The 22,833-nt window shown below is 41.6% G+C and overlaps 1 protein-coding gene across 1 annotated transcript in view; it reads left to right on the top strand.

Annotated features, from left to right (window-relative positions):
- The window catches only part of SCAF8 (SR-related CTD associated factor 8), a 90,496-nt gene extending 80,977 nt beyond the window's left edge, over window positions 1-9,519 (top strand). The window contains exon 21 of the mRNA XM_071549273.1: window positions 8,411-9,519. The gene's annotated coding sequence lies outside the window, so the exon portion shown is untranslated. The remainder of the gene's footprint in view (window positions 1-8,410) is intronic.
- The last annotated feature ends 13,314 nt before the right edge of the window (window positions 9,520-22,833 follow it).

Below are 22,833 nucleotides of genomic sequence, written 5' to 3'. Positions count from 1 at the left end.
CCCTTCACCAGCTCTGTTCTCCTCTGGACACACTCAAGCACCAAAATGTCATTCTTATAGTGAGGGGCCCAACGCTGGACACACGATTTGAGGTGTGGCCTCACCAGTGCAGAGTACAGTGGGACATTCACTGCCGTGGTTTACCTGGCCACACTATTTCTAATACAAGACAGGGTGCCATTGGCCTTCTTGGCCACCTGGGAACACTGCTGACTCACATTCAACAAGCTTTTGACCAATACCCCCAGTTCCTTTTCTGCCAGGCAGCTTTCCAGATAGTCTTTCCCAAGCCTGTAGCACTGCATGGGGTTTTTGGGACCCAAGTGCAGGACCCGGCACTTTGCCTTGTTGAACCTCATACAATTGGCCTCAGCACATCAGTCTAGCCTGCCCAGATCCCTTTGCAGATCCTTCCCACCCTCCAGCAGATCAACACTCCCACCCAGACTAGTCTAATCTGCAAACTGACTGAGGGAGTGCTTGATCTTCTCATCCAGATCTTCAATAGAAGATATTAAACAGGATTGATCCCAAAACTGAGTCCTGGGGAACTCCACTTGTGACCAGCCCACCAGCTGGATGTAACTCCGTTCACTGCCACTCTCTGGGCTCAATCATCCAGGCAGTTTTTTACCAGGCAAAGAGTGCACCTGTCCAAGCCATGATCAGCCAGTTTCTCAAGGAGAATACTGTGGGAAATTATGTCAAAGGCTTTACTAAAGTCCAGGTAGACAACGGTCTCAGCCTTACCCTCATCCACTGAGCAGGTCAGCTTGTCATAGAAGAAGATCAGGTTGCTTAAGCAAGACTTGCCTCTCACAAAACCACAGTGGCTGGGCCTGATCTACTGGTTCTCCTGTACATGTCATGTGATGGCACTCAACATTATCTGCTCCCTGACCTGCCCTGGCACTGAGGTCAGACTGACAGGCCTGTAGGTCCTCAGGGTTATAAACTGATCATGAATAAATATAAACTATAAATTCTAGTCATCACAGCAATCAACTTCTGAAACAGTAAGCAAAAAGATGTTAAAAAGTTTTAAAAAAGTTCTAGGATAGACCTTTGCCTGTTAATGGAAAGGAATAGGAGAAGCCTGCATGCTGAGACCTTTGTTTCTCCTGTTTCCCTACTCTGTACTCCTCCTATTTCACATATTAAAGACTATGACCTGTTTTGTATGCTCCAGAGTTTGCTTTCAGGAACCAGATGCTCACAGGTATTCAGTGAGGCAAGACGCAACACTAAAAACTGAAGAAGAGATTTCAGCTGTGAGAGAGAAGAAAAATCTAGGGTTGTTGGTTGTCTCAGGATTGCCACAAGCCATCAGTGCAATACAGCCCTGAGAAAGGCTCAGTTTGGGTTTCACCTTGTTTCCTCCTTGTTGCTGTAAGCTCAACCATCAGTTACTGCTTTGAGACAGTACACGAGCTGCTGTGTGGTGCTGGCAAACCATTTCTTAGCCAATTCCAGCTGAATCTAAATGTTTGGGCCATGACTTTTCATTTGTTTTGTTCCAGTGTGACCAGCTATAGGAACACATCAGCTCCACAACTGGGAGGCAGTGACAGCCTACCTACCTCTTGGGTTAGAGAGGGGCTGGTGCTGAGCGCTCCCCCTCCTGCTGGCTCACTCCAGGGGAAAGCAGCAGTTTGGGACAAATTACATTCACTGGCACCCTGGCAGCAACAGCTCCCTAAATCAGTCACAGACACCTGTAGGCTGATCCATCTCCTGAAAGACAAAGAGGTCCAGGCTAGTTTCGGGCCTATGCTACAGGACTGATGCAACGCAGGAGCAGTCACACTGTCAGCTCCCAGCTCTCCCACAGGATGTCTGGCTGTGGTGGGGATGTTCATGCCTTGCATACCAGCTCTCAGCACCACCCAACTCTGAGCCTGTCCTCACTGCTTCAGCACATACCAAAAGGGTTCTTTTCAACTGCCCCTGCTGCGTTTATGGATATGGCTTTGCCTTGAAGCAAACCAGAAGCATTCCCACAGTCAAGCTTAGCTAAGGAGGGATTAGGGCTGCTCTTCATTAACACCTTGAAGTGTTGTTTGCAGTTTCCAGCTCACACCATCTGCCATACCCTAGCCACACCAATGAGCACTGTTTGGCTTGAATGTAGATGAAGTGTCCTAGCAAGTATGTCAAGAGTTGGCTCATGGTCAAGTTTCAGTCACTTAACTGTGTAGACATACCCCCACACAAATCTTTCTCTCCCTTCTGGCAAGGCAGAGCAGGATAACAGCTTCAGCCTGCAAAGCTGGAAGACAGCAGATTTGGATGTTTCTTGTTTTGCAAATGCCAAACATTCAAGAATTGCACCTTCAAAACTTGTAAGACTGGCTTTAAAATATTGAAATCTTAAAATTAAGGCTCTAGAAATCCCTTTTGTTTTGCCTTCTCTTTTTCTCAGACTCTTGTGAGAATATGAGCACCTAAAATCACATTTTGCATCTTTTCTTTGCATCTATGAGCATAGAAAAATGAACTAAAATATGAAAACCTGTATTCTCACATGAGCAACTCTTTTCAGAAGGAGAAGCTTTACAGAAAAATATCACATCATGGAGTTCACAAGAAACTCTCCAGAGCTGACAACACTGGATTTGATAAAGCCAAGGACAAAATTTGGCCTAAGTTTTCACAGCTAAAATAAGGATATAGTTGGGATTACAGAATTCTTGCTGATAGAAGAGTAAAAAAAACAGGTATACATTACCTGAAAGGAGGGGAAGAAAGTAAAGAGATCAGATGGGCCACAATTGTCTTGTGCCGTGCAGTACCAGCGTTTTCAGTCACACACAAGGGAGACTGCTGCAATGCTGTGAAATTCCCCCTCCAACTCAGAACTCACCCACTCCCATAAAAAGTTACTTAATCCCAGTCTGTATTTTGGAGGACTGCATTATCACTTGGTACCCTGATCAGGTCTTAACTACAGAATGCAGTGTTCATTTCTAACTGATGTCAGATACACCACCATATTCAGTGCAGAAAAGCTTTGAAAGTTAGTCAAAATTTTAAATTGTGTTACACAAGATTTTGTTCTAATGATTTAAAATTATTTTTAATGATAGTATATACTACTTTTTAAAACTATTGCTTGTGATTGTTAAGCTAGATGATTCATGTTAATTTAAAAATATGTGTTTAAATACTCTAAAAGTTTAGAGACTTTCTTATCCATTGTAATTAAGTGTAATTTGAATTTAACACATTGAAGCTTCCCTGTAGCCTTACCTACCTGGTGTCTTTATGAAATCAACACTCTTAGATATATTCTAATAATTTTTGTTGGCTTGTTAATTTGTTTAAAAAATGAAGTATAAGAATCTTTTAGTATACAGGTACAGAAATAATATAGCAATTCAGATACTGAACATCACTACTATTTTTTCCCCCTAAATCCCTTAGATTGAGTAATAGAAAACATCCTCATAATGTTCTAATTTCCTACTGCCTCTTTATATATGGTATGTAGCATCACATGATGTTCCAAACGTTATTATTACCCTTGTAGAGGCTTCTATAGCATCAGGGACAAGGGCTTTATAATTTCATTCAAGTATATACAATGATCAGCATTCCCTTAGTGTAAAGTCTAAGACATTTGACTTCAAGGAACAAACAGATTGAGGTATTTCATTATCAGTAATCCAGTCTCTACCCATAAACTTTCAATGAATTTTAAAGTCAGATAAATTATGTAGGTTTTATGCTGCTTGCTAATATGAGGATGTTTTGCACTTTCTATTAATGTCTATTTCATAACCTTAGTCTTAATTACACTGTGTTGCTAATCTTCCCCCTGTCACCCAGCACACTAATGTTGCACTGTTTAAATATAGACTCCTGTTTCTCCTTTTGGAGGAAAAGGCGTGGGCCTCATCTCACTTAACTTTACTCTTGCAATACATTTACACTGCCAAGCTGACTGTGCTGTCTCTGTAACAGAGCGAGCACACCTCCCATGGCTGCTCCTGACACTTGTAGGCATTTAGGTGAGCATGGAACAAATTCTCCTCCATAATTGACTGTCTACAGATAACTCTGGTTGGGTACTGACACTACTGACGTTTACCATGGTTTTGCTTGCCTAAACAGTAGTGTATATTGCCATTAAAGATATCCTGAGGGTCCTCATGCTAATGAGCCAGGAAACCCTTAGGGCAGCTGTAAAGGCATTAAGCTCTAAGGACAGATAACTGATTCTCATCCTTGGGCACCCAGCCCAGGTGAGGCCAGTGAGCCCCCATTCTGTTCCGCATGGCTGGAGTGGCTTCCCTACAAGTTGTCTGAGGCATAAGAGATTTTGTGTGCACTAGAATTGTATCTCTATGTGTAACTTCAGCCACCATGGAAAAGCAGCAGTCAGAAAAAAATGCACTGGATATTTCTGAAACATGCAGCAGTATTAAACAACGGTTTTGGACAGCTGCAGAATTGCTGCAGAGGAATTGCCTTTATTTTCAGCCTAGGTAGTTTTAGGTCAATATCAACTCATCCACCTGGTTTCTTTTTTCCACAGATGAGGTGCACCTCTGACATCATGTGCCCATCTTTGCCTCATGTGTCTCGGGCTTTGTCTGTGCCCAACCTGGCCAGCCCTTGAGCCTTTGAGACTCATCCCACTGTGGTGGCAGGACTCTGCCAGCACCAACAGGCCAGTGCCTATCTTCTCACTCCATTTTCCTCAGAGGATATAATCAGATCCATGTTTCTTAGTTGGCAGACTCACTCAGGTGATCTCATATAGAGTATTCAGTGGTCTTTAAGGAACAAAGCAGTATCCTATCCACATGTTGGAGTTCTTCAAAATACATGCAGTCCCTTCCTATATCTTAAGCAAGGTCTGCATATCCACACAGAGACGGGACAGTTCAGCCACCAAGCGGGATGGTGCAGCTGCTCTTGTACTCCTTTCTCTGACAGGAGGTGACTGTCAGGATGCCAGTGCACAGAAAGCAGGGTTCACACCTTAGCAGTTCACCTTTCCTTGCAACCAAAGTCAACAAACGGAGGAGATTTCTTTTCTGGATTGTAAAGAGAACAATCATTCATACATCTTTCCATGTCAATAGGGTATCAGCTCTTGAGGTCCTAAGCAAGCTACTGCCTGACTTTTCCCTCAGTTGTTTCTGACTGAGCAGTTTGTTTTACCCTTGCATTGTTAGCAAAAGTCCTGACCCCAGGAAAGGTTGGAAATCCTAGCCCTGACTGACAAAAAGACAAAAATAACTTTGGTATCTGGATGTCTGCAATTCTTGGTGAAGTCTCTTAAATCTTTATAACTTAAAATCCCTGGAGCTGTTCTCAGAAAGGTGCAGACATCTGCTTTGTCTCAGCTTCAGGACTGTTTTTGTGGGAGTCCTTCTCTGCCTTGGCAGTCAGACAGTGGGCTGTACATTATGAGCAGTCATGGGTCAGACTGGCTCGCCCATCCTTCTTTATCCTATTTCTTTTCCACTGGAGAAAGTCAAAAGTGTTTGTGTGTGCTCTTTATTCTCCTGTCTCTCTTTAACCAGGCATTTTTCCGAGGAAAGTCAGTCTGTTCTTTTCACTGGAAATCCAATGGGATATATCCCTAAACATCAAATCAAGTAAAATTTTGTGTTAATTGAAGGTGAGCTTTTTGTTGTATTTCAACTTCTGCTGGCCTCTAATTCTTCCAGTCCAGAGGGAGCTGGGCACTCTGTCTCCATCTCACAAAGCAAGGGTGACTTTTATGAGTAGCACAGATAGCACAAACAAAATATATCATAGTGTGAAAAGTAGAAAAGGTCTGCCAAATAATCCAAATTAGGTAAGAAGAGTGATCTGTGCTACCTGTAGTTATGGATTTGGCTTGTATTTCCATAAAGATTAACATAAACAGTCATCTTTTCTTTGCAAGGCTCAGTATGACCAATCCTATTGGTATTAGCAGTACTTGTTTCTGATCAAGAACTTATGCAAGATGAATAGTAAACAGTAATTTTGCGGCCTGGAGTTTTGTGAAGCTGTGCAACTGATTTGTTTCTAAAGGAGGTATTGTAGTGGTATGTGTTTGTTGCTTTCTCAGTGGAGCTTTTCATTGAACAAAACTCAATTTTAAGAGGCTATGGGAGACTTCCATTAAATCTAAATTGAATAATATTTCAGTAGAGCACATACGACATAAAAGTAGCCATATGGATGTAAAATCAGTTTTCAGCAAGACTGTATTATCACTTGAAATCTTTTCTCCATAATGCTTTCATTTTCAAAGTCTATACAGTTCTTAATTTTAAAATATATTTGCTAGTATAATCTGCTTTATTTGAAGACTGTATTGCAAGATATTTCATTTGTTATTATTCTCATGTGTGCTAGAGAATAAATTAGAATAAATTATTATGTGAGTGCATAAATTATTTGGAAGCCAGAGGCAGAGAGTACTTCTCAATGATACACCATTAAGTGCAGTTCCTCAAGTGTTTTTCCTTGTTCTGGTAATATTCAGTATTCTCACTGACAGCTTGGATGAAAGGTTAGAATGTACACTTAATAAATTCATAGAGCAGAACAAGCATGTTGGAAGAAAGGCTATTGAAAATGATCTTGATAAAGTAGCAGAGCAGCTTAGAAAATAGCTGGTTTCCAGCAGTTAAATTAAAGCAAATGCAGAACTGTACATAGAGTTCAGCATAATCAGCTGCACATAAATACATGGGAAACAACTGGCCAAGAAACAATTCCGCAGAGATCTGGTGTCATAATGATCCCAGGCTGAAGTGCTACTTCAAAAAAGGCGAGTCTATGGGAAGGGAAGTAGCAAAGCATCAAATGAAATTATTTTACTTTAGTCAGCACTGATAAGGCCTCAATGGAAGAGCTTCACCCACTTGCAGAAACTGCAACTTAGATAGGATCCAAAAAGAGAGCAATCTGGGCTCAAAGATCTAAAGCATGTGGGTCTTCAAGGGAGGATTGAAGGCTTGTTTAGTCAAGAGAGGAGGAAAGGAAGACGTTAGCCACCTTGTAGCAATGGGTGATGCTAAAGAGAAAGGGATTTAGTTGCCATGTATGCTGTCAGTAGAGGAAAGCAGTAATAGGTTAGATTTCAACAATGATGATTTAGTATAAACATCAGGAAAAAAATGTAAGCGTCAAGGAAAAGTGGAGTCCTGGAACAGGTTATGTAGGGGGAATTAATGGAATATTCAACCTTGCAGATGTTTAAATTATGTTAGACAAACATTGGTCTGGGATGGTTGAGGCAAACTCAAATCACCTGCTAGACCTACTCCTTTAGTGATTTCTGTTTATGTGATTATGAGAAGAATAATAATTATAGATGCAAAAAGTATTTTGGATAGCTCCACAAAATTCCAGAGTATGTAACCAAAAACTTAGCATTAATTCTGGAATTTATTGCATGGCTTCTCTATTTACATAGATTGAAACAATTATACTTTTTCTAATTTTGCCCGTGTCAGCACTGATTGAAAATTACTAGGGTCTGATGGCTTTGTGAATGGTCTTTGGAGCTTAAGGAGGTGAACAAAGTCAGATCCTGGTGGTAGGATATAAAGCATTCATAGTTGTAAGAAATTTTGGTCTTTATTTTCTTTATAGTCCATGAAAAAAAGATTGACGCCATTCTGAGATTATCCAGGGAGTGATAGAAGTAAAGTACCTTTGCCTCTCCTTTTACATATTCTGCAGCAAACATATATTGGAGATGTATTCTTGATCTTTCCTAGTCTCAGTCTGTGATACCAGAATTTTCATTTTCTGAGAATCAAAATCCTTGGACTTCACAAAGGACTATCTGGAAAAATTATATTGGCAGGAAATCAAAGCACATAATGTGGTGTGGCCTGTTCTGAGACTTGGTTCTGTGAGGCCCATGCAGTGAGTCATTTGTGAAGGATTTATAGTTGTTATCAATACATAATGGACTAGACTAATATGTGTTAGAGATAGTTCTGTAACAAACTTGCATAAGCCATTTATTAATCTGTTGAATTCCTAGTCATTAATTGTTTGGTAATCCTCTAAATTGATTATCTTGCGTGCAGTATGTGTGAGAGACAGTTTAGCACTTGAAGCCAGAAAATCTGCTATGAAAAATTACTCTTTACAGGGATAGTATTTTAGTGAAAATTTTAAAGTACTAAGCTTCTGGACACCTATTTTTTAAATAATGGTATGTTTAATCCTGTATAATGTTTTAGGACCCATGCAGTGTAAGACCTTTCTCCCTCATAAGTGTTGTGTGGCTAACAGAGAGTCTGTAAAGTTAATCCCAAAACTTTTCTTAATTAAACATTTGCTATTGCATGACTTAAAAAAAAAAGGCTCATTTACAGGGCTTTTAAAAATTGGAATTACACTCCAGCAACCAGTGATGACTAGTTATTGTTCCTTTTGTCAACAGGCAAGATGAAGGAAGTTCTGACAGCTTACCATGTCCCGGGCTCTGCAGAGTTAAGTGAGAAGTGCACCCATGTTCTAGCATGCACCACATCGCATCTTGGGTCTGGAGTGCCAGAAGGATCCCAGCGCTGCAGACTGAGACGGCTCTGAGCACCTCAGTACCCCGTTTTTGACAGAACCCAGGGATGGCAATATAACATACCAGTATTACCTGTCTGAGGCAGGTTTAATTTTATAAATTAAAACCATAAACTCTATGAGTTTCTAGACCATATTTGTGCTGTTGAGGATGATCTGCTCTGATGAACAGTTTTGCATCCATCGGAGAGACAGGTTCTTCTGCTGGACCAGAAGATGACAGTGGACTGTATATTGTAACTAATACCATTTGTAGCATCTACCAGTGCAAATAACTGAGGAACAGGTTGCAAGAAAATCCTGTAGGGAATAAAACATGCTTTGTTTTAATCTACAGATTTTTACAAAAGTTTTGGTTTTTTAAAGATAACCACTTTTACATAACACTATGTGTGTAGTCTATGTGCAGTTTTTCTTCCCAGAAATGATGAATTACTTGTAAGACACCTCAAACTTTTTAAATTGTGATGAATCCTTAAATTATGACAGTATAGTGAAAAACTTGAAGAGAAAAATTCCAGGGTTTTTATTTGACTAGATGTCTCGAATTACTTCCTCTTAGTGTCCTAAAAGGAGAAGGAAAGGGCAGGAAGTAGAAATGAAATACAAAAAACCCCACATTGCTTTTTTTTTCTTTTGGCATATGCCATATATGTGTTTGATCTAATATCCAAGAGGAGAGAAACAGCTACAAGTTAGCTGAGCCAGCACACTAAAGGTCTATGTTTTCAGGCAGTATTTGCTAATTTCGTCTCTTGAATAGCTATAGAAAAGAAGGAATATGTATATGCCCCACCATATGTGAAAAGGACATTCTTGCCATTCCTTTATTTATTTTTGCTTTTTCACAAATTAAAGTGTCAGTTATTTGGAATGCTGTAGTCTGTGGTCTCTTTACATTTGTTTAGTGAGATCTTTTCAGCAAGATCATTCCCATTACAGTGTAACTGCATGGTGACCACAGCTTTGGGCCTGTATAATAAAGATCTAAATTCAAACATTTTTTTTCTCATCATTTTCTCTACCTCTATGTTGTATCTACAAACTTTGATCAGAATCCTGCTCATTGCTGAACACTAATTAGAAGATTCGGCAAAAGATGTTAGAGAGGAAGGAATTTGTGGTTTTGAACCTTGTTCTCCTTTGCATCATTATTTATAACAGGTTAAAGGGAAGAAGGATACAAAATGTTAGCAAATCAATAGTGATGATTAAATTCAATTTCCACATGAGGTCCCAGGATAATAAGGAGGTCAGGCTCATTGCATACCAGATTTAAGGCCATACACAAGTATTTGACTTCTGTTCTCTATTAATTAGTAATCCTGGAAAGGTATTGAAGGAAAAAGCTGGAGAAAAGTTGAATCTAAGCTGGCTTTGATTTGCTGTGTGAGATATATTCTGCTGAAGAAACAGCTGTGCCATACATCAGAGTTCAAAAGCCAATTAGGCTTTTTCCTTCTTCCTTCTTATTTTCCTATTGAAAGACAAAATTTTAAATTATAAAGATGTACTTCATGTAGCAATTAAGTTTGTGTGAGCAAAAACTATGCATTACATTTCTAAAATGGAGTCCTGACAAGGCTATCCTAGTCACGCTGCATTGTAGGAAGATGTTTATCCCAATGTGATTAGCTCATGGCAAATGTCTGAATTCATATCAACAGAACATCCCTGACCTTTGAAACCTTTCAACTGGGTGTCACTGTTACCCTGCCTCTTATGTAGTTGCATATGGATGGCAGAGTGCTCACTGCCGTGAAGTCCATGCCAGTGCATTTGAACACAAATGGGGCAAGACAAGAGCAAATCAGTGCAGTTTTCTGATCAATTTAAGCTAAACTAAGGCTGTCCTCTTGCTCATGAGGAGCAGCCCTGTCTTCCCCTTGTGTCCTTCTCACGCCTTCCCACTACCACCCTCAAAGAGCTGCACACACAAGAGGCTTCTTGGTCTAACTGAAAACGTCCCCATGTAAGTGTTTAGGTCTTGTGCCAGCTCTGACACCAGGGGGAGGATAGGAATGAACACCTTTTTATCAGCAGTTTAGTTTTAGGTCAGCTTACACTGCTTGAGGGACCACGTGTTCAGAAGCCTTTAACTGTCAGTTATCTAATCCTTTTACCTAAACTTTCTATTTCAGCAGATTGCCTTCTTATGTCTAAAAGGTGTTCCTTGATTCAGTAACACTGCAAAGAAAATAAAGCACTGGCAATTAACTAAATCCATAGAAAATAATTCTATAGCATTTTTAAAATTGCCTGTGCAGTGGCAGTGTTTGGGATACAAGTGAAATACAGTGTCATGAAAGGAATACATTCTTGCCATTTAAATTACTCTGAATATAGCAACTTTTCAGGAAAAAACAGAAGTGAAAGCTGTGTGCCGTAGCTGTGCTAGCAGACCCTTAGCTATTCATGCTCAGTATCTGGCCAGCTGGTCCACAAGAACTGTACATGCTTGAACTTGACCATGGCACCATTTGAATTTGAATGACAAAATGCATTGCCCCAAGAGCAGGGCCTTATTTCAGAGAAACGCCCTTTTGTCTGTGCTGTACTAGAGACTGCTGGAAGTTTGACCATTCTGTTGGGCGAACTTTTCTGATGAGATGTGATACTACTGCCCATCTGTTGAAGGAGTGATTAAAAGCCAAAATACAACAAAACAGGCAAACCCTTTGGCACTCCAGTAAGGGCAAAGGTTGGAGCTTTTTGTTCTTTGGATGAATCCCCCTTTAAGATGCCTCTCCATGCTTTCCCTTGGCATCCGGACAAGCCCTTCTTTGTGAAAGGCCATGAATATGAAGAGACCTGCAGTGCACCCGTCTCTTCAGTCAGATTCAAAGCAAAGTTTCAAAAGTCATTAATTTCTGGCAACTTTAAGCATCTGAATGGGGGGCAGTGCTGGCTTTACAAACAGTATTAGCTGACTTTGATGACTTGGAGTAATTCAGTATTTGCACAATTAGAACAAATGCTTAATGTGGACTGTGTGGCTTAGCAGTTAAGAGTGTTGGTTTTGCTGACTGAATGTAATATGTGAATATGTACTTCACATTTAAATAAGATGGTCCTAAGTAATTTCCTTAGCAGACAATAATCCATTCCAAGAATAGGAACATCTGTTCAGGGCCCAGACCTGAAATAAATAGTAAGTTTCGAGACAGGTCTTTTGTCTAGCGCTGTTTGGGTATGAGACATCTAAGAAACAGTTGACTCTACAGGTCATAATTGGGACTTTGGTGTCAAAGTATGAGCTTGTCTCTGCTACAGCTGACTGTACCAAGTCTTACCTGTGGCTACAATTCTGTTCCTACTGCCAGTCTTCATTGCTATGATAGCATGGACTTTTACAAATATCAGCTTGCTTTCGACCACTTACAGTTGCATTCCCTTGGTATTGAACTTTGTGTGTGTGTACATGTTACTGTTGATTCATCCTGTATATACAGAAAACTCAAACAGTAGTTATCAAATGACATTTATTTGTTATTACTCAAAAAGCCCAAGTTTTTTAGAACCTATGACCATATTTCATAAGCAATTATCTGTCTTACTTTCAAAATTCTCTGTTGCAAGCTTCATCTAGAAATCTAGGTCTAGCTTAGATATTAGGAGGAAGTTCCTTGCTGTAAGGATGGTGAGGCGCTGGAACAAGTTGCCCAAAGAGGCTGTGGATGCCCCATCCCTGGAAGTGTTTAAGACTGGGTTACATGTAAGTCTGAGCATAGTGGTCTAGTAAAAGATGTCCCTGCCCATGGCAGGGGGTTTGGAACTAGATCTTTAAGGTCCCTTCCAAACCAGGCCATTCTGATTTCATGAAATCTTGTCAAATATTAAGTATGGAAGTCTCAGAGAAGTTTCCAGACAGCATACCATTTATTCTAATGTGTAAGTAGACAAGCCAAGTCATTATCACTGATATTTCACAACAACTTGATGCACTGCAATCAGCAACAAATAAAACTAATGATCATGTAAGGAAGCCAACATCTTAAGAAGTTATCAGTGTGATTTTTCTCACTCCCTGTTTTGTTTGCTTTCTATGTAAAGAGAACTCCTCTGTCAGCAGCTTCACTTCACCTCAACTGCTCCGAGAGTTCTGTACCTGTCCTCTCTACATCTTGCAAGAAACAATTATGTTGTATTGCTCTATATGATAATATTAACTGCCTTCCAGGAATTGCTGGTAAGGGTCAGATGTTATCACTCTTTTCCTAAACTCCATGTCAAAGCTGGAGGTTCCACTTTTTATCAAGGCTCCTGATCGCCAGTACAGAGCTCTACAAAATTTTCTACCTTTGTATTGCTGCCACTAGGAATATGCAGAAAAATGTTTGATCAACTTTAAAATAGAAAACAGTGTGGAAAAAAGTTGCCACCTTCCAGCTTACAAGGAAACAGGTAGATTCAACATTAACTCAAACAGCTGAATTAAATGTTCCTGAATGTAGAAGCAGGAGGCAGTGGTTGCAGAGGGCAACAGTGCAAGCTGTGCCCGTCTGACTTTCCTGCAGGGACCTGCTGCCAGAGCCACTGTGAGGCAGAAGGCATTGCCCACCATGGCCCCACAGGCACATTTCATAGCAGATGAGCTTCAGCAGGAGAGAGAGAGGTTTTCTAGCTCATCCTTACTCCTAGAGACACCACAGCCATCATCAGGATAACAAGTATTGAATAGAGACTGAACTGAAGCTGTCTGTATTCACAATATGTAGCATTTTTAAAGCAGTAATTAATTATTTTTCTGAATTCCAAAAGCATGTGGTGGATTTACTGTCAGTGGGAATACTTAAGTCAAGCTTTGTAACCATTCAAAGAGTGATGATGTCCTGGAAGGCAGAAGCATTGGGCTTGACATGAGGACTGTTGCTGACATGTCCTCTATGGGGGATCAGAAGGACCTTAAAGCTGCTGATCAGAATGTCCTCAGGCTCTCTTTTATCTAATCCCAGGTTCCTTTCACAGCCACCACTCTCATTTTACTCCAATATTCACTTTGCTTTTGATCTAGAAAGTTCATGCTCTGGATCCACCAGGGAGCTGGCAGTGCAGGGCTCTAACAATCAGTGGGGGTCAGAAACACAGCAATTTCAGCTGTACTTTGTAATAGTCAGCCAAACAATGATGTTTTCCTTAAAATCCCAGCTATGTAAGTTCAGACTGAAAAAAGCAAAGCCCCTGACTCTTACTTAGGCACAAAGCATGCCATGAAATCCATTTGAAACTGGAAAATTAGCCACTAGATATTTGAAACGTCATTACTTATTGCCTTCAGTAAAATTCTGAAAGCTATCCAAAACCAGAAGAGTGTTCACTTGTTTGTCTACAAGAGATTTTGTTTTGAAAAACAGCTAAAATTAGATGTGATATCCACATCAGATTCCTACCACATAGGGGCTGTAAATCATGTTTGTTAGTCTTGCTGTGTGCTCTTGCTTCAGGACACTAAAGTATTCTGCACGATACAAATTTGGACCGTTTCAGGAATACCTTCCCCCACAGCCTTATTTATAGCAGATTTGGTCAGGTGAATTTCTTATTCAAAACCTACATGAGGCCCAGATTTTGTTTGGTTTGCTTTTGTTTTTATTATTCATCAATGAAAGAGTTGCAAAATAAAAGTCAAAATGCAAAAATGAGTCTAGGTAAGCTAAGGCAGCGATCTGCATGCTTTCCAGCTGAAAAACCCTGTCTGATGTCACAGATACATTTCCACTCCCCAGCAGTGGGTGTATTAAACAACTGATAAGCGCTGTTCTGAAGTTTCTCTGATGAAAGCCCTGTCCTGCTCAAAATCCTGCATGATTCTCCATGGCCAATGCGAGGTGGAAAGTACCTTGTCTTTCTTTAGCTTGGGTAAGAGCTGAATCACTTGCAGATCTGCAGAAAGGAGGAATAGCCTTTCTGACAAAGTCAAGCCACAAATTGGCAGAGATAGGACCTGTCATTTTTGTTTCCTAAAATTGCTCTGTTGCACAGCAGGGGAAGCAGGAACAGCCTATAGTGTAAGTAAAACCATCCCTGCAGAGTTTGAACAATTATTGTCATCTCTTATCTGGAAGACACTCAGAGGAGTCCTTTTTTTCTTTTTCAGAGTGCATATTCTGTACATCAGCCAGTTCTTCTTCCATGGGCATCCTCACAGCCTCCTTGTGTTCACCACAGTGACAGCGTAAGAGCAATCTTAACATGGCTTTGAAATTGTTACCATTTCTTCCCTCCTTCATGCAGCTTAACATCACATAACTGATTTCAAGTACTGTTACAGTAAGAAAAGCATGGAATTTACTTAGCTGTTAAGGTAATCTCCGAAGAGAAGGGTATTCATTCCAATTCCAGCTCCACTTCTCAGGCAGCTTTACAGTCAGCTTCTGCAGGGAATAACACAGCAGTGATTCATCATGAAGGGCAGTCCATCTCATCCCATCTCAAGGCCAGAACACTGAATTTCCCAAATGTCACAGTTTATAAAATACGGTCAGTGATGAGGCTCCATTTTTTGTGCTGCCAGTACTCTTTTCTGTGGCAAGTAAATGCCTCCCTGACATCCGATCCCGTCAGATCTCGGAAGCTAAGCAGGGTCAGCTCTCGTTATTAGTACTTGGATGGGAGACCTCCTGGGAAATGCTGGGTGCTGTAGGTTCTGATCCTGAGGACTTCACTGTCACCGTCTAAGCTCACTCAGCCGTGGCAAATGGACCTTAGGACTTAAACAGTGGGGCCAGTTCTGCGCACGCTGTGCCTCACCTAAAATCCACTGCACAGGCTGGAAGGGCAGACCCACGTGGGTACAGCCCTTCCCAAATCTTCATTCGCGAAGTCTGGCCGCACACACACACTCTTTTCTGTGTTTGTAAGAACTGCCAACAGAGAGATGGTGGTTATTTTTAATTCTTTATTCATAGGCATACATTCAGGAGCTCCAGAAGCACAAAACCCCATATATTAGGTGGTAAATCAAAGCAGTCTTGGAAAGCATCATGTGCCATGGCAGAGACAATCAATATGAGAACCTATACATAGCAAATTAGTTCTGTAATGAATTGCATTCCAGGCCTTAGGCCCTTCTTCTATGTAATCACTTGGTTATCCCTTCCCATAATAGTACAGAGTATGTGCCTACACTGATTTGTAGGATATATTTGTGCTAAGAATTACAGACTGAATTCCTCTAGTTAATTGCCTCTTGAAGTTCATGGCAAAGCTTGTACAAACACCTGTGGGACCAAGGCTTGGTTCACGGTGATAATTACAGATTAGTGCACAGCAGAGACACAAAGTGCTATGCAGAAAGTCACAGTTCTTTGCCAAATGTGGAAACTCTCACCTACATTATGATGACATCCCTGTGTAACTGAACTTGCTGTGAGCCACTGTAGACATAGAAGTTCAAGAGAGAAAAGTGTACTGGATGATGTAAATATCCATGTCCTGTGAGTATGTACAGTAACCTAGCAGGTTCTTTCCTCATTTAATGGGAATCAATTAATCCTAAATATTCAAAGCTATCAACAATTGAACCCAAAAGACAAGAAGAAAACATAGAGATACAGATTGGCAAAATTCTTTTTTTTGGTAATAATTGTATTTCTAATCTTGTAGTTACCCAAAAGCAAAATTCAGTTGCCACCTTGAATGAATTTCCAGAGATTCCAGGGACACATTAGGCTTTGAGACCAAACAAGAGCTCTCTTGTCCCTAAGATTCCTGATCTTTAGTCAAGAACAATGAAAAATAATAGAAATACACGGAGACCAGTTGAAAGATCAAGCCTCTTCAGCAGCGGTACCACTTTGAATGATGAATGCTGCCATTCAGGGTTGGAAAAGCAACTTCAAAGTCAGTGACATGTTTACCTGGCTTGATGCCCCGTAGGTTCTTCTTCCCATCCTTGCTGTGCTTCTGTTCATGCACAGGAAAGCTAAAACCATGCTCTGAGTCATGGCCATGCAATGAAGTTGAAGTCAATGACCAGTTTTGCTTCATTAAAACTATAATGAGTCTGCTGGTCCTGGAAATGTTGGGCACTTCTTTGTGGCAAAAATGGTGTGAGTGTGTCTTTTGGTCTTTCGATATGCAGTCCTAGTAAAGTAGCTGCCATGTTCCAGGTAAGCCAAGGAGGGGCATCTGAGCTCAGAGCTCCAGCAGCACAGGAAAGCGTTCTGATGTAGACAGCTACTGACCTGCTGCAGCCAGGAAGTATGGGTTTTATAACTTCCCAGTCCAGATGAATAGGGTCTTGTAATAAAACTAAACTTCAGTCTTAGGCTTTTCAGATTATTAAACGATATATAAAAAAATACAGATGCTTTGCTACTCTCTTTGCTAACATATATTCCAGTCAGCCTAACTCTTTTCATACGTCTTCTTAAAAAGTCCAGGTTGTTAGGAACCATTTCATATTTATTTTAGAATATCTTTTTAAGTGTCACACATGCTTCAAATCTGCTTTTCAAAGTCCGCTTTATATTCTTGGAGATGAGGATTGGCACGTAGGTGGGTTTAAGAGCAGTTGTCTGCCATGTTTGACACTGTATCCTCAAGGTCATTCCAGGGCATGCCACCTGTGGGGTGGCATGGTGGTGGAGATTCTTTTCCTTTCCCAGCTCCAGCATTTGCCACTTTTCTCACTGCAACCCACGGACCAAGATGGCAGGTCCTCCCTGCTGGGCCCAGGAGCAGGAGGCATGTCCCAATGGGCTTGCCAAGAGTTAAAGGGCTGAAGCAGTGTCTGAGAGCTGGGTTATAGCCTCTGCAGACTTCAGCAGGGAGGGATCTTGATCAGCATTTCCGGGGCTCTGCATAAAGGTGAAGGGAGCCAATTACTAGCTAAATAAAATTATATATTCTGTCGAAGTTCAGACAAGACAGAGTAGCTGATTGCATTCTTTGGGAGACTTGAATAAAAATGCCTCTCAAAAGAGCTCTCACCCCAAAGTAAAGGCTGTTTGCCGAGGTAAATTTTCCTTTTGGCTCATATAAATCTACCACTTTTTTCTTTTTGGTGCACAGTTAAATCTTTTCATCCTTTCTGCATCAAAGTGATGCAGATATTCTTGCTTTCCCTTCACTTTTTTTCTGGCTCACTTTTTTTTCCTTTTTTTCTTTTTTGTTTTGTTTGCGGAGTGGCCGGCGGTGCCCAGCGCCGCTGCCACACGGATCAATCCCTGGGTCGCAGGCGAGGTGTGCCAGGCTCCAGCGGGACCGGGCTGGAGGGATCCCGGAGCCGGCAGCAGTGCTTCCAGGCGGCCACCACGGGAGGGCGCCCTTGGCCAGCCCGGCGCTGCCGACACCCGGAGGACTGAGGGATGCGCGGGAGGCATCCCTGGGGTATACCCCTGGGGTGCATCCCTCGGGATTCAAGGGGTTGTTTTCCGTCAGTTCTGTCTCTCCTCCCTCGCAGAACTGCGCTTTGCCGCTCGAAACTGTGTCAAATAATTCAAGTGAAAAGGAGAAATACAGACGGGGCCTGGGTGTGAGAATGCGAGTGTGGAGATGGTGGGTAAAGAGGATTTTCCACCTGCTTTTGCCCTCCCGAGGCAGGCTCATGGCTTTTCCCATCACCTCTTTTCCCTGTTATTTGATGAAGCCTTTCACGCAGCCACATGGGGAGGTTGGGGGACGGGGGGGGGGGGGGGGGGGGGGGGGGGGTAAGGGTAATAAATACTGAAGAAATAAACAGAAAAATGTAATTTCGAGTCTGGCCCTACATTTTGCACTCCATTCTGTCATAACTTTCATGGGAAGTGACATATTCTCCTGCAATGACTATTAGCAATTTTATTGCAGAAATTTTCTGCATTCCTCAGGATTCCACTGCGGCTGAGCCCATCCCCAGGCTGCCCAGTGGAAAGCAAACACCCACACATGTCTCTGTGCACCAAAGCTGGGCCTGGGGATTAGCAGCCAAGAGATTCGCTGTTATGTCTGGGCTCTCACATCCCTTGCTACTTGAACTAGCCTGTGTGGCTGGCCATGGAGCAATGGCTCAATATGGAAGCCAAGACAAAAAGCAGGTAAAGTAGCCCCCAGATTTCCACAGCAATACCTGGGAGCCCTGTCAGCTATTTGTCCCTACCCTAGCAGACAAACCTGACACGGGAACTTCCTGGTATAAGCAGAGTGACAAAGGTGCTTTCTAGCAGGATGGCTTAGCCCAAGCACAGCAGTGCTTGAACAAGGCTGCCTACTGTTTCTGTTGCCTTTGAGCAGCATGGCCAGAACTGACTTAGCATCGTGCTGTGTGGATGTAGCTTGACAGAAGGGCCTATTTTGACCAGATGTTCATATGTCAAGAAACTGAAATGTAGTTGGCCAATAGAGTTGAAATTACCTTTGAGAAAAATTGTAAAGAAAGACTGAGAGGGGATGTGAAGCCAAATCTTTCACCCATCAGCTCTCTGAGATGCCACAAGATTAAACAGTGGTTGCAGAGCACACAAATCTTTATGGGGCATTTGAGAACACAAAAAGATGTTTCCTGAAGCGGGGGCTATGGAGGTGTGGAGAGAACTTTTATTGTCTCCTCGCTGTCTGTGTGAAAAGTGGGAGGTGGGAAACTGGGAGAGGAGTTACTAGACACAGCTGTTCACACTGGAAGAAGGAAAAACAACTTGCTCAAAAGGGAAACCTCATTTCATCTTCACACAGCCTGAAGACCTTCACGCTTGCAGAAGTAGAAGTCAGTGTGACTATTCAAACGGGGTAGACTGTAATGTGAGCAGTGAAAGAAAGTGCTGCAGTCAGGCAGAGACTGAGGAATGTAGGTTCCTGGCACATGGGTTAGAAACTGCTTTCAGGCAAGGTTCAAACCAAGGATAGATTGAAGTAACAGACCATTCAGTTTGATTGTAGCAGGAGATGAGAAAGACACAGAAAAGCAGACATGGTGATCTATTATAACTCAGCCAGAAGAGAAGGAAATACTGAGACCTCCTTCATCAGGTGGGGTGTTTCAGAGAGGAGGCCTCTACCTATGGCATTAAATCCTAAAGACCCAGAAACATCAAGCTGCTTAAGCCAAAGCAGCAAAGCCTAGGTTAAACTGCTAGCAGAAATGCCTAGCTGGAGCAGAGGTGGCAGCCAGGGTAGTAATACTCATTTGCTTGGACAAATTTGTATTTTCTTCCATTTAATAAGTGGTTCTGTCTGCTTTGCTGTATGTTCCTTAGCAGCTGTAGTTCTCACTTTACATGCTGGGCAGCCAGGGACAGGCTAAGGAGAAAGAAAGGCAGTGAACTCCTTCATGCCTTAGCAAAAACAAAGCCTTTCCCTGTCTTGTGTTCTCTCCACCCTCTCTCAACACACTTAAACCCTCACTTTCCAGCCTCTTGTTCTTTTGACATGCTCCTGCTTCTCTATCTTGATATGAAATCCCCACATTTAAAGCATTTTTAATTTAAGTTGGCTTTTCTCTCCAGAAACAGCTTTTCTCTGTCCTTTCTTTTGTGGGTCTGTGGGTCAACTCCAAAGAGAACTCATGAGTATGAACTCTGGTTGCTTTATGTGTCTCTTGTACAACCAGATGGCTTTCAGTATGCACACACATTGTGCTTAGTATAAAGAACCACCTCTTTTAGCAGAGAAAATACAGCTTCTGTGCCTGCCAGGCCAGCTCTGTGGGTTTTATTGCCTGTCATAGGAGAGAGATGGCTACAAGCAGATAGGCAGGAAGGCAGGTTGAATGGATTTTCAGCTGTGAAAATACATCAGCTGTCTCCCCCAGACCTAGACACATTGAGTGCAGCCACAGAGCAAGTACCCTTCACAGGGGTAAAACCCTTTGAGCTCAGCCTTAGCAATGCAGGAGCATGCTAGGGACAGGGATTTCCTTAATGCAGTCCACATCTCCTTTTGCAGTCCCACTGCTGGTCTGCATCTGGTGGGGGCCCAGCATGGCTGTGCTTTACAGAGCCCCACTTCAGTGTTGCCAGAAGATGCCTGCAGCTACCTTCCCAGCAACAGAAGATGGTTACATGTGTCATTTGCAGGCCATGTTTACACAGAAAAAATAAAACTCCTCAAAGAATGTGACGTACGCACATAGGGACGCCAGTTGCCTTTTTTAAAACACAGTGACATGCTTGAAGGCTGCCAGATTCTGCAGCTCTTACATAGTGTGTGGGTGGTGACTTTTTTCATATTATTCAACATTAGCCTGGGTCTGATTTTAATTAAAAACAGATTGAGAAGCTCAGGGAAAAAAAAAAAAAAGAAAAGAGAATTAGGAATTACAAAAGCCGAACACCAATCCTCTGACAGTTGTCGCTGCTTAGGAGTTACAACACAAGCAGAAGATGGCAAAACCACTGTCAGTGAATCACTGTAGGATGCGTTGACTTGTTTAATTCCTCAGGAGTCGTGACATGACTCATTCCCAACCTGGAGACCAAAGGGAAGTCTTGAAGGAAAAATGTTGGATAAAGTAGGCTCTATGGAAAAGGACAAGCACAGTTTTAATTCTACCTTTTGATATCATTTCATTAATTCTCCACAATGTGATTGCAAAACAAGGTGATCCCTGTTTGGTAACATCAGGCATTCATGTTTAGTGGAGTAAATTGGCTACATATGGGCTGGACAATGCTGAGTGGGACTTCGTTTCTGTCACTAACCAAGTGCTTTCTGATGTTTTGTTGAGTTTTTTCATACAGTTTTGAAAACCCAGTTTTGTAATTGATATGACTACTCTGAAGGCAGGGTCGTAAAGAAGCTAGGTGCTCTAAAAGTACTGCTCAAAAGACACCATCCTTCTTTTTTTGGTGGAGATTTGTCAAGCATTGCATCTGATTCACAAGAGAAAAGAAATTTTGATCATATGAGTCACTTCAGTCTTTGGATACTTAACAAAATGTACGGTGTGATTTGATGCATGAATAACGTGTTTGTGTATTTAAGAGTCTGTGGATGCTAATGGAAGTTACAGAGCTGTATCTAGAAAAGAAGACACTTCAGAGCATATCAGTTCATTAACTTTCATTTATACATAATCATCTGCTGTTTTATAGATCTAAAAAAATTCCTTGATGCTTTGTGTGTTTTAGGACTGCAATTCAAAAGACCCTTACATCAATTCTTTGTTTAAACCTCCCACTCAGCTACTATTATCCATCACATTGTGTTTCATTTGAGCTCATTTGCAAAGCCTGCTCTCTATCTAATTAGTGCAAATTTTGTTGCTTGCTGCAAGCTTCCCTTCTCCAACCTGTCACTCCCAAATATGTTCACGAGAAATTTTAGCCTCCTTTTGTTAATTGCATGCGCAAAGTGACCTTTATTCTCTTTAGATGCCTTCATTATTCAGAAGTAGTTACTAAGTAACCTGTAGGAATGCTGGAGGCGTTACATCTCTTATTAAGAGTTGCGCTCTCTGGCTATGCAGTGTTGGTGTTTTCGGACTGAGGCCCAAAGCTCTCTGAGACTGGCTCTACACTCCACTTGAAAAGGATGCTCCTGAACCAAACTTCCTGAAACTTTTTCCTTAACAGGGATTTTCTAATGACAAACTGAGCTTGCAATAGCAAGACAAATGTAGAGAAAAGTTCATATATTTGTCATTCACTTTAACCAACAGTTTGCATATAATAAAGAATTATCTGCATTGTGAATTAATACAATCATGAAGATTAGTGTTAAATAATTTCTATCTACTCTAATAGTTGGTTTATGTGGTAAGAATTTGTACTAAGAACTGCTCATGTCAAACTTTGCGGAACTTTGTTAATAGTTTCATTTATAACTGGCATGAATCTCAAACACATCACTATTGAATTTTCTCGTTCTTTGAATCCGTGTTTATAATAGAGCCATAGAATGGTTTGGGCTGGAAGGGACCTTAAAGATCCTCTCGTTCCAACCCCCCTACCATGGGCAAGGACACCTTCCATTAGACTGGGTTGCTCAATGTCCCATCCAACCTGGCCTCGAGCACTTCTGGGAATGGGACATCCACAGCTCCTCTGGGTGGCCTGTTCCAGTGCTTCACCATCCTCACAGTAAAGAATTTCTTCCTAATATCTAATCTAAACCTGTTCTCTTTCAATTTGAAGTCATTCCCCCCTGTCCTGCCTAGATGCCTTTGTAAATAGTCTCTGTCCATCTTTCTTGTAGACTCCCTTCAGATACTGGAAGCCTACAATTAGAATCGTAGAATCGTAGAATCATAGAATCAGTTGGGTTGGAAGAGACCTCCGAGGTCATCAAGTCCAACCCTTAATTAGGTCACTCTGAAGCCTTCTCTTCTCCATGACTATTTAAGACTTATTTTACACACATATATTTTTC

The sequence above is a fragment of the Pithys albifrons genome, chromosome 2 (genome assembly GCF_047495875.1).
Source record: "Pithys albifrons albifrons isolate INPA30051 chromosome 2, PitAlb_v1, whole genome shotgun sequence".
Classification (NCBI taxonomy): domain Eukaryota; kingdom Metazoa; phylum Chordata; class Aves; order Passeriformes; family Thamnophilidae; genus Pithys; species Pithys albifrons.
Note: the sequence above shows the minus strand (reverse complement) of the source record. Positions and strands in the feature narration are given on the sequence as shown.